Source organism: Zootoca vivipara, chromosome 1 (assembly GCF_965207765.1).
Source record: "Zootoca vivipara chromosome 1, rZooViv2.hap1.1, whole genome shotgun sequence".
NCBI classification, from domain to species: domain Eukaryota; kingdom Metazoa; phylum Chordata; class Lepidosauria; order Squamata; family Lacertidae; genus Zootoca; species Zootoca vivipara.
The window spans coordinates 127,772,115-127,787,328 of NC_142582.1; positions in this window are offsets into that span (position 1 = coordinate 127,772,115).

Below are 15,214 nucleotides of genomic sequence, written 5' to 3' on the forward strand. Positions count from 1 at the left end.
CTTGAGAAAGATCAGAGTCCAGTGAAGACAGATTCAAGACCGAGGACTGTATGCCAGGGTCACAAAATGCACGGTCCCCTTTCACGCTAAATTACCATCCTCTTGCGTTTAAGGAGCGCAACGGAGGCAGGTCTGCATTAAGGCAAATAGGTTCCGTCCCAGCAACCTTACCCAGCCGGCAGCTGCTTGCCTTCTTATTTAGAAACAGTCCGGCGGCTGGCACTGGCTGTTGGCTTCCTCCTGTGTTGCCTTCCTCCCCGTCTGCAATAACACAACTACCTAGGAGGTCCTTAGCACCCACTTTAAAACTGAAATGTGAAACCTCTCCCCAGGGAGTTTCGCTCAGCGCCTACAGTAGACACCTTTGGTTGCCAGGTGGAAACGGTCCTCTCCAAATAGGCTTGGGGCTGGCTAGCACCTTTTATCCTTTTTAATGTGGTTGTGAGAGGCGGATAATCGGTTTGTTTTGTTCTCATTACTGGTATGTATTTTGTGTCTCTATATTGTATTGTTATGCTATGAACCACCCTGAGATCTCTGGATGAATGGTTGTTGTTGTTTAGTCGTTTAGTCGTGTCCGACTCTTCGTGACCCCATGGACCATAGCACGCCAGGCACTCCTGTCTTGCACTGCCTCCCGCAGTTTGGTCAAACTCATGTTCGTAGCTTCGAGAACACTGTCCAACCATCTCGTCCTCTGACGTCCCCTTCTCCTAGTGCCCTCAATCTTTCCCAACATCAGGGTCTTTTCCAAGGATTCTTCTCTTCTCATGAGGTGGCCAAAGTATTGGAGCCTCAGCTTCACGATCTGTCCTTCCAGGGAGCACTCAGGGCTGATTTCCTTAAGAATGGATAGGTTTGATCTTCTTGCAGTCCATGGGACTCTCAAGAGTCTCCTCCAGCACCACAATTCAAAAGCATCAATTCTTCGGCGATGAATGGTAGCATACACATTTACCATAGTTTTCTGTGTATAAGACAATAGTTTTTTGTTACTAAAATAAAAATAAAAATTGGGGGTCTTCTTATACGTGGATAAAAATTGGGGGTCTTCTTATACGTGGATATCACGGGGGGACGGGGACGACCAGGTGATTGTTGGCTTTGGCGAGGCATGCGATTGGCAGCTGTGGTCCGCCCCCCCAAAAAAGCTCAACAACTCTGGGCAATCCCCTCCCAAAAAAGCTTAACAGCTCTGGACATTCTCCCCCCTTAATTTGAAGTCTCAAAAAATAGGGGTCGTCTTATACATGGGGGCGTGTTATACACGGGAAAATGCGGTAATTAATAATAATTAATTAAGGACCTAAACATAGGCACCCTTTGAAATTTGCAGCTTTCCAGATTTTGTAATGCAGTTCTCTGGCTGGGTAATATGTACCAAATGCCCATTTTAGGATTAAGTGTGCATGGCCTAGATGGAGCAGTGATCTGACGCAGTATAAAGCAGCTTTTATCCCTAGATTCCAAAGGACAAAATAAAACTTCACATGTTCCCAGCCCTGTTTATACCAGTTTTTCATAACTTCACAATTGAATCGGTGCGGGGGGAGAGAGAGAAAGTAACCCAACAAAGGCTTAATTGCCCTTCTTTTTTAGCAATTGAGGGGTATATGTTGAACTAACCCTTTTCAAATAAAACTGTGCAGCCCAGTTTCAGCCCTTTTTAGTTCAAACAGCTTGCCTGTTTCCTTTCGAACCAAAATGAAGTGGTTTTGACCTAAAAATATTTGCCGAATTTAGATAAGCAGCTTAAAATAGTCCGAAACCCTCTGTGCATGTGGTTTGTGTGTGAGTGTCATTGCGCACAAAACCGCCCCTAATTTCTTCTGGCCCTGTCAAGGAAAAACACATGGAAGTATAAAAATCTGAGCTAGGGGGTTCGAGAATGTGCTTATATTTAATCATTGAGCAACAGCTGGAGCTTGTTAATCTCTAAGCTGGCTCAACCATTCTTATTATTTTATTTATTTGTTTACAAAACAAGGAAGAACAATGATCGCTTAGACCTAAAGACATGTTGCGACAAAAAGGAGCTTGGGGCTGCTACAAGGGACCGTCTTAGGGACTCCACTCCGGATTTGTGTAGGGTTTGCTCCTGAGCCTTTTCTTCTCCCAAAGATATTCTGCAAGGCAGCAGAGGTTTAGAATCAGAGTTTTCCTTCTCCTAGATGGGCTCCCTTCCCAGGTGGACGAGCCCCACCTGACCCTTACTTCCTTCTACAGCACGTGCAGAAACCTCCTTCTTGACCATCGGACCCACTCTTGGTCTCGTTTGCTCAATCTGCTGGAGCCTGTCTTCACATGAAGGGGAGGCCCCTAGCTCACTGAGGGTTTGAGACCCATCAGCTCCCCTCACTTGGTTTCTTACCTTCCAAGTCCCGGACTGCAGAATCCGGGACCGGCAGCTGTGTGACACCGGAAGTTGCGTCGACGTAACTTTCGGTGTCGCTTTGCCCTTCTATGGGCACCAAAAATGGCAGCCGCCGACACCGGAAGTCGCGTCTATGCACTTCCGGACATGTGTAGATGCGACTTTTGAAGCCGGCGGCAGCCATTTTTTGTGCCCATAGAAGGGCAAATCGGAAAGAAAAAAAACAGCCGCCGGCAGGAGAAAATAACGGAGAAAAACGGGAGACGAAGTGATACGGGGGACCACCGGGAAAAGGTAAGTAAAAATGGGGGTTTCCCGGGGAAAACGGGGTACTTGGCAGCTATGCTTGGTTTAGCCAGCCAGTCGAAACCGTTCTTGGGGTGTGGCCGCCGTCACATGTTGACAGCTTCTAGGAGCCACAGGTGAGAGCCGAGTCCAGGGTGGAGACCAAAGATGGAAATACTACCCCAGAAGTACAATGTATCACCCACCAGAGGTACTACCCCCCCTAACACCCCATACACCCAATGTAGAATACACAATATGGAAATCATTTAATAAATAAGACAGGCTGCCGGTATAGAGGACACCACAGCCCTTGAAGTCTTTTGAGCAGGACTCAGGTCCAGAGATTACCAGGTTTCCCTTGGTTTCCCTCGGTTGGCTCCTGACAAGCCGCTCAGTGCTCAGACAAGGAGCTTCCTCTCTCTCACACAGTCTACCCATGGCCGTGGGTTCAAGTCCCACATTGGGCAAAAGATTCCCGCATCGCAGGAGGTTGGACCAGATGGCCCTCGTTGTCCCTTCCAACTCTACAATTCTACGATTCTCGTGGCCCCTGAAAGACTAGTGGATGTTGAGGGGCATAAACTTTTGTGTAAAAGCGTAGCCCAAAGCCCTAATAGATCCATTAGTCTTTCGGGGACCAGAAGAAAACATTGCCTATTTCAATAAAGGGAGGAGGAGGATGTCTGATGAGGAGGCCAAGGAGGAGGATAGATTATAATATAGATGAGAGGCAGTTTTCCCTCCATTCAGTCCCGCATGTACAATTCATTATGTGCAGAGAGAAAAGAGTCTCCATTGCTCCTTATCAGTTCCTTTGTGTGTGCATGACATTTTAAATGCAGCGTGGGACAAGCATATGTCGAGTGATTGATCTGTTTGTGCTACCTACTACAGATGGCTTCTTCCATTGAACGACTGGCCTATTTTTGGATGCCTGCTTTCCACTCTCTCTCTCCCCCCCCCCCTCTGTCTGTGTGTCTCCCTTGTTTCTAGCAAAGAGCTCTTTCCCGGCTAAACAAGACAGGAATAGTTTCCATCCGATCACCCAAGATTGCAAGAGCAGCAGGGAGGGGGCTGGAGAGAAGAAAGTAAGAGGGAACCCCCCCCCCTGCAGTTTGCATTTCCTCATGCGGACAGACCCCTTGAGATTTGCAACTTTACATCTTGTCAACAGTTAATTGGTTGAAATTATTCTTGGCGGGGGTGGCGGTGTAGATTTTAACTGGATGTGTCTAGAAGGCCACAGAGAACAAATTATTCCCTATGAATAATTCCTGCAAAACATCCCTGCCCCCTAGAACAGAGCAAAGATCTGCCCACCCACAAGGCTTGTCTTATTAAAGGAAATCAGAATATGGATGGATGTGTGAAATATAAGGAAGCTGCCTTGTACAGAGTCAAACCATTGGTCCATCTAGTTCAGTATTGTCTTCAATGACTCCTTGGAGGCTTTTTATCAGCGGTGGGATGGCCATCTGTCACGGATGCTTTGGTTGAGATTCCTGCATTGCAGGGGGTTGGACTAGATTACCCTTGGGGTCCTTTCCAACTCTACAATTCTGTGATTCCTTGATTCTAAGCAGCTGCCTCATGTGGGAAATGCTGGGTTGGAGGAGCACAGGGACACAAAGGGACCGTTTCCGTGGTGGTTGCATTTTGAGTCATTGCACGCTTGCATGAAGTCGTGTGCAATCAGAACACCCATTGAAAAAGCCTGCAAACACCTCGTTCTGCCCCAGCTCTGCCCCCTTTTATGACATTTGGGGGTCACTTCCCGGTTCGGTGCGATGCATGTGTGCGGTCACCAGAGATTCCTTCTCACGCACAGGATTGTGGGTGCCCAGTGCTGCAATGCAGACAAGTGGCATCACATGCATTACATTCTTCAACATCAACTTCACTGGACTGGTCATGTCATTCGGATGCCTATCGTCTTCCAAAGCAACTACTCTATTCCGAACTTAAAAAATGGAAAGCGTAATGCTGGTGGTCAACAAAAGAGGTTTAAAGACTCTCTCAAGGCAAATCTTTAAAAATGTAGTATAAACACCAACAATTGGGAAACACTGGTCTGCGATCTCTCAAGTTGGAGAACAGCCTTTACCAAAGGTGTCATAGGTTTTGAAGACGCTTGAATTCAGGACACAAGGGAGAAATGTGCTAAGAGGAAGGCATGTTTGGCAAACCCTCACCGTGATTAACTCCCGCCCGGAAACCTATGTCCCCACAGTGGAAGGACATGTGGATCCAGAATTGGTCTCCACGGTCACTTACGGACTCCTCTTCCTCCTCCACTCTGCAGCCAGCTAGGCACCGTTTTCCATGGGGAGAAACTTGAACTCGGAGGCAGACTCTTCTTGATTTCCTCTAACATCATTTCTTGTAGTGAGGTAACTGCCAGAAGACCCTCAGAGCTGGAGCTCAGTGTCTGGGCTGAATGATTGGGGTGGAGATGCTCCCTCAGATATACAGGGCCAAGACGGTTTAGGCTTTAAAGGTCAACACCAACACTTTGAATTGTGCTTGGAAACATACAGGGAGCAATGTAGCTCCTTTAGGGCCATTGTTATAAGATCACAGTCTAACTGCCGTTCATTTATTGATCTTTTTCATTTACATCTCCCCTTTCCCCCCAGCAGCTCAAGGTGATGGTTCTCTTCCTCCACATTTCATCCTCACAACAACCCTGCGAGGCAGGCTACACTGAGAGCCTGCAACTGACCTCAAGGTCACCCAGTGAGCTTTGGAGTTGAGCAGGGATTTGAACTCTGGCCACTCAGGTCCCAGTCCAACACCCTGACCACAACACCACAGTGGCTTGGCTAGACTTAAGCAATGGATCCCGAGGTGCTGAGTGTGTTGGAAGCATGAGAAGTCTCCCCCCCCTTTTTAAAAAAATTCCCTCAGAAAATATTCTTTATTTGAGAAATAATAATTTTACAAAAAATTAAATGCCAATTCAAATAAATACAAATCCGTTATGTACAACATGTAAAATAAAATAAAATAATAATAATAACAACATAAACATGGAAAAAAAGAAAAAAAGAACACTGAACCCCTTACACCCCCTCCACCCTGTGATGACTTCCAGCCTTTTCTCTATTTTGGCTTTTATATCCAAATTCATCTGTATACTTTTTTACATGTTTTCTTCCATTTTTGTTTGGTTTACTTAGGCCAGTGATGGGCAACCTTTTGAGCTTGGTGTGTTAAAATTCACCAAAAAACCAAGCATAACTCGGGTGGTGTGTCACTTTGAGAAAAAAAACCATAATTTCACGATATTTATAGTTTAAATAACAAAAATGTATAATTGTAATATATAACTGTATTTAATAAACCAAAAACTAATTATTTAACCAAACCAAACAAAAAAACCCCTTATTTATCTCAAAGTACCCAGAGTTGTTGAGCTTTTTTGGGGGAGCTGCTGACTAAAGTTTTGGAGGTTTTTTGGGGGGGATGCAAAAGTTGCTTTGCTTTTGGGGGGGATGCCCCAAAGCTGCTGCGCTTTTTGGGGGCGAAAGAGAACAGAAATAAATGACGAATAATACCTTCGCTGGAACTAACACGAAGCACCGACATAGTCTGCTAAAGTGCCAAAAAAACCAACACAGAACGGGTTAAAAAATGAACGGTGTTACACCCAATCATCTGCCAAACCACCAGAAAAACAGCACAGAAAGGGTTAAAAAACCAATCTCTGGCTACCAGCAGCAGCAACAACAACAATGGATCTGGGTTTTAACAGCGGAGATAATGGGTTTTAACAGCGGGTACAAGCTGTAGCGTGAGGAGGAGCGGGAGAACAAATGGGGGGGAAACAAAACAACACAACAACAACAACAATAGCGCGAATGGGCCGATGGGGCGCGTGCCAGTAGTGAGGGCTCTGCGTGTCACGTCTGACACGCGTGTCATAGGTTCGCCATCACTGACTTAGGCCCTTCACCTGTCTGCTAGGAGGTTAGCATTTTCCACAAATTCTGCCATGTAGGAAGCACGAGAAAACTCTTGGAACGTTTTGATAGGAAAGAATGTTCTGAGGTACTGCCAAGTGGAGTGTGTGTGAATGCATCTGTGGGGAGAAGGCATCTGTGGGGAGAAGGCATCTCTGGGGAGAAGACATCTCTGGGGAGAAGGCATCTCTGGGGAGAAGGCATCTGTGCTTTTGCTTGGGTCACTTTTCCTGTTCCACGGTATAGACTGTCCAGCCACGACCAGAAGGAAAAACCCCTTCTGCATATGCTTACCTTTTCCACCCAACTCTATTTCATCCAGGGTCATAGTATAATCGGAGCAAAGTTGAAAATGAGGAGGACAGCCAAGGTCTCTTGGCCCTTGTTTGGACAAAGAGCGGGGAATTCTGAATGCTTAAGACCTCAGGCCTCCACTAGATGACAAAGTAAAAAGGAGATGAAACACACCATAAAGAAGATAATCTAAATACAGCTTTGCTAGGGAGATATGCACATATATGTGCACAGGTGGCAGCAACACACACTTGTGATGTGCCTAGCATGGCCAGGAGAGAAAGGCTTGGTGAAGTTGGACTTTGATTTGAAAGTGGCGCCAAATGTAATTTCTATAATATCCAGTGAAACACACAACAAAAACATTCTATTAAGGTTACAAAACTTTGCAGATGGAAGCCCTTGTGAATGCTGCGTTAAAATTGTTTCTTCTTCTTTCCCTTAAAATATTTATTGGGGGGGGGGCGGACAGTTTGTTTATCCAGGTAAGGAGAGATTTCATCTCAACCAATGCAGAATTGGGACCATGTTCTGTTTCAACAGTATTCAAAGAACACTGGCCCACAATATTGAGGGAACTTGGGCGAGTTACATCCCACATTATTACGACCATATCAGAAACAGCGATGGAAACATTGAGAGTCTGCTTTCCTTAACAAATACACTCCATTTAGAATGCTTAGGAACACAGGGTGCTGCCTTACACAGAGTCAGACCAGTGGGCCATTTGGCACTATACTGTCTAGACTGACCGCAAGCAGTAATTCAGAATTTCAAACAGGAGTTTGGAAATGGTGGAGGTTGAACTCAGGACTCGCTGCCTGCTAAGCAGATGTTCTACCACTCAGTTTGGGAAAGGAGATTCTTCCATCTCAATGCTGATGGCTGGATGTTCGGCTCCCATACAGCTGGAAGAAGAAGAAGAAGAAGAAGAAGAAGAAGAAGAAGAAGAAGAAGAAGAAGAAGAAGAAGAAGAAGAAGAAGAAGAAGAAGGGGCTGTAGGCAACTAATTTTTTTCTAAACCACCTGAAATTAATAGATCGAAGACCATCATGTTCCTTAATTTCTTTGTAGGAATAATAGTGAGGTAGGAGAGCTGAAAATAATGCCAATATATTTCACATATGGCAACCAATGGGGCCCTTGGGTTTCAGAAAAAATACGGGCAGACAAGTCTAAGAAGCCTGGGACACAAATTGTCACGGCCCTCTAGCGGCTATGGTGCCTCATTTGCCAGAAGTAATGCATTTAGTGTTAACTCTGGAGGTGTATACTCAATGCTGGCTAAACCAAGCCTCCGAAAAGGAGAGTGGCAAGTCCCCATGTCCAACTGAGGTTTGTCTGCAACTGGTTGTGCCAACCAAGTTCTGCCCCAGCAGGTCCACAAGGGATTCCAAATTCAACAAGCTGGTTTGTGGGTTAGCTTGGAGGCAATGCCCGATTCATCAGGGGCAAGATCTTAAATGTCCCGGAGAATTTTCACTGGTCAGTGTTGCAGCCCTAGCTAGACGTGTGATTGTGGAGAGCCTTTGCCCTGCAAGGTGTTGCCGTAATAAAGCATGACAGTGGCTGATTGCCAAACAGAACAGAACAAAGTGCTAAGTCTCGCGTCTGTCATTTTTATGAGCAGAAAGCTTTTCTGTAACTGGGAAAATGCTACAACCTGCTGTTGAGTTCAGGCATTACACATTCTCTGCCCCATCTGCCAATGCACAGTATGTTTTAAAGGAGCTTTTAGTTTACCAAAGTAGCTAAATTTCCCCACAGTGTTTGCCATACAGTCCTGAACACAACTTCAGGTAGACTAAAACTCCCAACATCATTGACCTTTGGCCATGCTGGTTATTTGATTATTTATGTAAACCTCCAAATTGTATTTCATATAGTTAAGTTTTTACCTCTATCTTCAGTACATTTATTTTATTTTATTTTACTGTATTGCTATGGCTAGTGCAAATAAAGTTTCTTCTGATCTAAGTATTTTGTGGGAGTAGCTGCTGAGTCAACAGTGCAGCACATTTACTTTGGGCATAAACAAAGAAGGCTTCCTTCTGAGTAAATATTAATAGTTGTGCTATAAAATTCTGTTGTTCAGTCTCCTTGCAGGACTTCTGGAGGGTGTACACCAGGCATCCCCAAACTGCGGCCCTCCAGATGTTTTGGCCTACAACTCCCATGATCCCTAGCTAACAGGGCCAGTGGTCAGGGAAGATGGGAATTGTAGTCCAAAACATCTGGAGGGCCGAAGTTTGGGGATGCCTGGTGTACACCAAAACTATAGCTCTGCGAGAGGCAAACTACAGTTCCCAGGATCCTTTGAGGGAAGCAGTGTGCTTTAAATGTATGGCACCAGGGCTATCTGATGACAAACGCTGACTCCCTCGGCCTGAAAGCAGAGATGTGCGCCACAACCCCAAAGTCAAATTCGGCTGGACATAACCACCCTCGGGTTCTTTACCTTTTACCTTTATCACTTGCCGTGATCTCGACACTATGTTTCTGTTGACGTAGCCTAGAGTCACTTTGGAGAATAGAAAACATAGTGGAAAAAGTACTTTAAGAAATAGGGTTTATTCAGCTATTTACACCTTCGATCTGCATGGAGGGAGTCCAGATCTTAAGGCATGGTCAGTTCAAGAGTCAGCAGTACAGGCAGACAGCCTCGATCTCCAAGATGGATATTTCCTCCCCCCTTTTTCCTCCCCCCAGAGCAGGTACCCTAGCAACCTCCCAAATCCCTAGACTTTGTTCACACCTAAGGGCAAGAGGGAAGTTCCCTTGCATTGTTAATGACCCCTATTGTACTCTTGATAGCCACAGGTCACCCAGGTTAATTTGCATAAATCAGCCCAGGAATTCCCTGTCTGGAACAGCTCTGCAGTTTACGTTCTAATCTAATTCATATCCCAATTAATCAAAATCCTAGCATTTATACATTCCTAGGGTTTAACACTCCTTCATGGATCACTGCCTTGTCATGGCGAAGGGGCTTGAATAACTCAGAGAAGCTATGAGCTATGCCATGCAGGGCCACCCAAGATGGTGATAGTGAAGATAGTGAAGAGTTTTGACTAAACGTGATCCACCTGGAGAAGGAACTGGCAAGCCACTTCAGTATCCCTGCCAAGAAAACTCCATGGACAAAGACAACAGGCATATAAAAGTTATGACGCTGGAAGATGAGCCTCTCAGGTCGGAGGGCGTCCAACATGCTACTGAGGAAGAGCGGAGGACAAGTACAAGTAGATTCAGAGCTGATGAAGCGGCTGGGCCAAAGCCGAAAGGACGCTCAGTTGCGGATATGCCTGGAAGCGAAAGGAAAGTCCGATGCTGTAAAGAAAAATATTGCATAGGAACCTTGAATGTAAGAACCATGAATGGAGGTAAGCTGGATGTGGTCAAAAATGAGATGACAAGAATAAATATCGACATCCTGGGCATCAGTGAACTAAAATGGAAGGGAATGGGCGAATTCAGTTCGGGTGACTATCATATCTACTACTGTGGGCAAGAATCCAGTAAAAGAAATGGAGTGGCCCTCATAGTCAACAAAAGAGTGGCAAAAGCTGTAGTGGGATGCAATCTCAAAAATGATAGAATGATCTCGATACGAATCCAAGGCAGACCTTTTAACATCACAGTAATCCAGTTTTGATGGTGTATTAAAACTGGATTACTGATTTCCAGTATCACCATCAAAACTGGCAAAGATGTATAGAGGAATTAGCAATACCTGCTGGAGGTGTAAGGACGAAGTGGGCACCTTCATACACGTATGGTGGTGCTGTAGGGAAATTAAGTAGTTCTGGGACGAAGTATACAAAGAATTAAAAAAAAATAGTCAAATATTCCTTTAAAAAAGAACCTGAAATCTTCCTTCTGAGCATGCTGAGCGAGGAGATCAAAGCAAAAGACAGGTGCGTGCTGATGCATCCAACTATAGCGGGCAGACTCCTAATTGCCAGAAATTGGAAAAGTGAAAAAATACCGAGTAAAGAAGAGTGGCTGATCAAATTAATAAATTATCAAAATTTGGCAATTAGGGTAGGTATATCCAAAGGTTTAAGTGAAGAGAAAGCAGGAGAAGGTTGGAAACCACTCAAATCATACTTGCAGAAACAAGTGGAAAGGACGGAACTTATAGCGGAATTATGAGGGGCACAAATAAGACAAAGTAAACTGAAGAAAGAACCAAACTAGATAAGCGTATGCAAACATCAGAGAAATCTAAATCAGAATATAGGAGAGGCTGGAAGTCACGATAGGGTGGAGGGGGGGGGAAGGAAAAAATAATAGATTTTAGTAATGCGTAATTTGAAATATCCTTTCAATTCTTTTTAGACATGATCCTTTTTTTCTTTTCTTTTCTTTTTCTTTTTTCTTTTTTTTCTTGATGTTGGTACAGTTGATATGTCATATTATAATAAGTTATGCTATGTTATGTTATGTTTATTACGTTATGTTATGTTAAATTAAACTAAGATTTGAGTTTAGTTTACCCATTATTGTTTAATTTGTTTGTCTATCTATGTTACTTATTTATTCTTTTTCCATTATTTATGTATGTTCTTTTTTTCCTTTTCTTTTTTCCTATCATTGTTGTATATGTCTTATTTTAAAAATTCAATAAAGATAATATTTTATTAAAAATATATATAACATCACAGTAATCCAAGTTTATGCACCAACCGGTGCTGAAGAAACTGAAATTGACCAATTCTATGAGAAATTACAACACCTTCTAGAAATGACACCAAAGAAGTATGTTCTTCTCATTATAGGTAGGAGATTGGAATGCTAAAGTCAAGAGATAAAAGGAAGAACTGGCAAGTTTGGCCTTGGAGTTCAAAACGAAGCAGGGCAAAAGCAAAGGCAAAGTTCTGTCAAGAGAACAAGCTGGTCATCACAAACACACTTTCCGAACAACACAAGAGAAGACTCTACACATGGAAATCACCAGATGGGCACCATCGGAATCAGGTTGATTATATTATCTGCAGCCAAAGATGGAGAAGCTCTATACAGTCAGCAAAAATAAGACCTGGAGCTGACTGTGGCTCAGATCATCAGGTTCTTATAGCAAAATTCCAGCTTAAACTGAAGGAAGTAGGAAAAACCACTGGGCCAGTAAGACACAATGTAAATCAAATCCCTTATGAATACAGAGTGGAAGTGAGGAACAGGTTTAAGGATTTAGATTTGGTGGACAGAGTGCCTGAAGAACTATGGATGGAGGCTCGTAACATTAAATAGGAGCAGCAAGGAAAACCATCCCAATGAAAAGGAAATGCAAGATAGCCAAGTGGCTGTCCAATGAGGCCTTACAAATAGCAAGGGAGAGAAGCCAGCGAAAATGCGAGGGAGATAGAGAAAGATACAGGAAATTGAATGCAGATTTCCAAAATATAGCAAGGGGAGACAAGAGGGCCTTCTTAAACAAGCACATTTTGTACAAAGATTACCATCATAAAAGACAAAGGTGGAAAGGACCTAACAGAAGCAGAAGATATCAAGAAGAGGTGGCAAGAATACACAGAGGAATTTTACCAGAAAGATATGGAGGTCTCGTACACCTCAGGTAAGTGTGGTTGCTGACCTTGAGCCAGACATCTTGGAGAGTGAAGTCAAATGGGTCTTAGAAAGCACTGCTGATAACAAGGCCAGTGGAAGTGATGGTATTCCAGCTGAACTATTTAAAATTTTAAAAGATGATGCTATTAAGGTGCTACACTCAATATGCCGGCAAGTTTGGAAAACTCAGCAGTGGCCAGAGGATTGGAGAAGATCAGTCTACATCCCAATCCCAAAGAAGGGCAGTTCCAAAGAATGCTCCAACTACTGCACAATTGCGCTCATTTGACACGTTAGCAAGGTTATGTTTAAAATTCTACAAGGCAGGCTTAAGCAGTATGTGGACCGAGAACTCCCAGAAGTGCAAGCTGGATTTTGAAGGGGCAGAGGAACCAGAGACCAAATTGCAAACATGTGCTGGATTATGGAGAAAGCTAGAGAGTTCCAGAAAAACATCTACTTCTACTTCATTGACTACGCAAAAGCATTTGACTGTATCGACCACAGCAAACTATGGAAAGTTCTTAAAGAAATGGGAGTGCCTGATCACCTCATCTGTCTCCTGAGAAATCTCTATGTGGGATAAGAAGCTACAGTTAGAACTGGGCATGGAATAACTGATTGGTTCAAAATTAGGAAAGGAGTACGACAAGGCTGTATATTGCCTCTCTGCTTATTTAACTTATATGCAGAATTCATCATGCGAAAGGCTGGACTGGATTCATCCCAAACCGGAATTAAGATTGCCGGAATATCAACAACCTCAGATATGTTGATGACACAACTTTGATGGCAGAAAGTGAGGAGGAATTAAAGAACCTTTTAATTAGAGTGAAGATATGGTCTGAAGCTCAACATCAAAAAAATAAATAAGATCATGGCCACTGGTCCCATGACCTGGCAAATAGAAGGGGAAGAAATGGAGGCAGTGAGAGATTTTACTTTCTTGGGTTCCATGATCACTGCAGATGGTGACAGCTGTCACGAAATTAAAAGACGCCTGCTTCTTAGGAGAAAAGCAACGACAACCCTAGACAGCATCTTAAAAAGCAGAGACATCACCTTGCTGACAAAGGTCCATATAGTTACAGGCATGGCTGCCAAGTTTCCCCTTTTCTCACGAGGAAGCCTATTCAGCATAAGGGAATTTCCCTTAAAAAAAGGGATAACTTGGCAGCTATGGTTATAGGTAGGTAGCCGTGTTGGTCTGACGTAGTCAAAACAAAATAAAAGAAAATCCTTCCAGTAGCACCTTAGAGACCAACTAAGATTGTCGTAGGTATGAGCTTTCGTGTGCATGCACACTTCTTCAGTGGTCTGTATAGTTAAAGCTATGGTTTTCCCAGTCGTGATGTGTGGAAGTGAGAGCTGGACCATAAAGAAGGCTGATCGCCGAAGAATGGATGCTTTTGAATTATGGTGCTGGAGGAGACTCTTGAGAGTCCCATGGACTGCAAGAAGATCAAACCTATCCATTATTCTCACTGGAAGGACAGATCGTGAAGCTGAGGCTCCAATACTTTGACCACCTCATGAGAAGAGAAGACTCAGTGGAAAAGACGCTGATGTTGGGAACGATTGAAGGCACAAGGAGAAGGAGACGACAGAGGATGAGATGGTTCGACAGTGTTCTCGAAGCCACCAACATGAGTCTGACTAAACTGCGGGAAGCAGTGGAAGACATGATTGCCTGGTGTGCTCTGGTCCATGGGGTCACGAAGAGTCGGACACAACTAAACGACTAATGGGTTTAACAATAGCATAAGCTTTGCTGCTGCATCGCAGTATTGACTCATGTTCAACCTGTGGTCCACCAAAACCCCTAGATCCTTTGCACATGTACTACTAGTTAGCCAGGTTTCCCACATCCTATATTTGTGCATCTTGTTCTTCCTTCCTAACATTTGTCCTTATTGAAATTCATTTTGTTAACTGTGGGTCTGCAGTTTACATTCCAATCTAATCCATATCCCAATTAATCAAAATTTTGGGATTTTATTCATTCCTAGGGTTTAACAATAGCATAAGCTTTGCTGCTGCATCACACTATTAACTCATGTTCAGCCTGTGGTCCACCAAGACCCCTAGATCCTTTTGACATGTACTGCTAGTAAACCAGATGTCCCCCATCCTATATTTGTGCAGCTGGTTCTTCCTGACTAAGTGCAGAACCTGACATTTGTCCTTGTTGAAATTCATTTTGTTAGCTGGGGCTCAATGTAGGGTTGCAAAAAGGAGGACACATTTGCCGACTTCTGCTTTTAACTATGGATCGCTATGACGACTCTGCCCATGAAAAAGAGGACGTTTCTTGGAAAAAGAGGACAAATGGCAACCCTAGATTCTTATTCTTTCTGCTGTGGCATTAGCTACCCCTCCCAGTTTGGTGCCATCTGCAAATCTGATGAGCATTCCCATTGCTCGACGTGACAATAGATCAGGCTTGCTCCCTGTAGATTTCTAAAACATTGTGGCCTGATCTTCCTACCAGCCTTTCAGACCTGGAGGCTATCAGCAGCCCAGCAGGTACAGACGGGGTGACCTCACAGAGGACAAGGTAAGCAAAAGAGGGTAATGTACCCATGACCTCATAGAGCCCATGGGAGGGAGCCCAGGATGCTCCTCCCAAATAGCTACCAAGTGAAAGGGAACCACTGAGACTCTCCAATCAGATACTGGGAGTTGATGAAGTGGATAATTTAATAATTGGACTCGAAGGACCCTG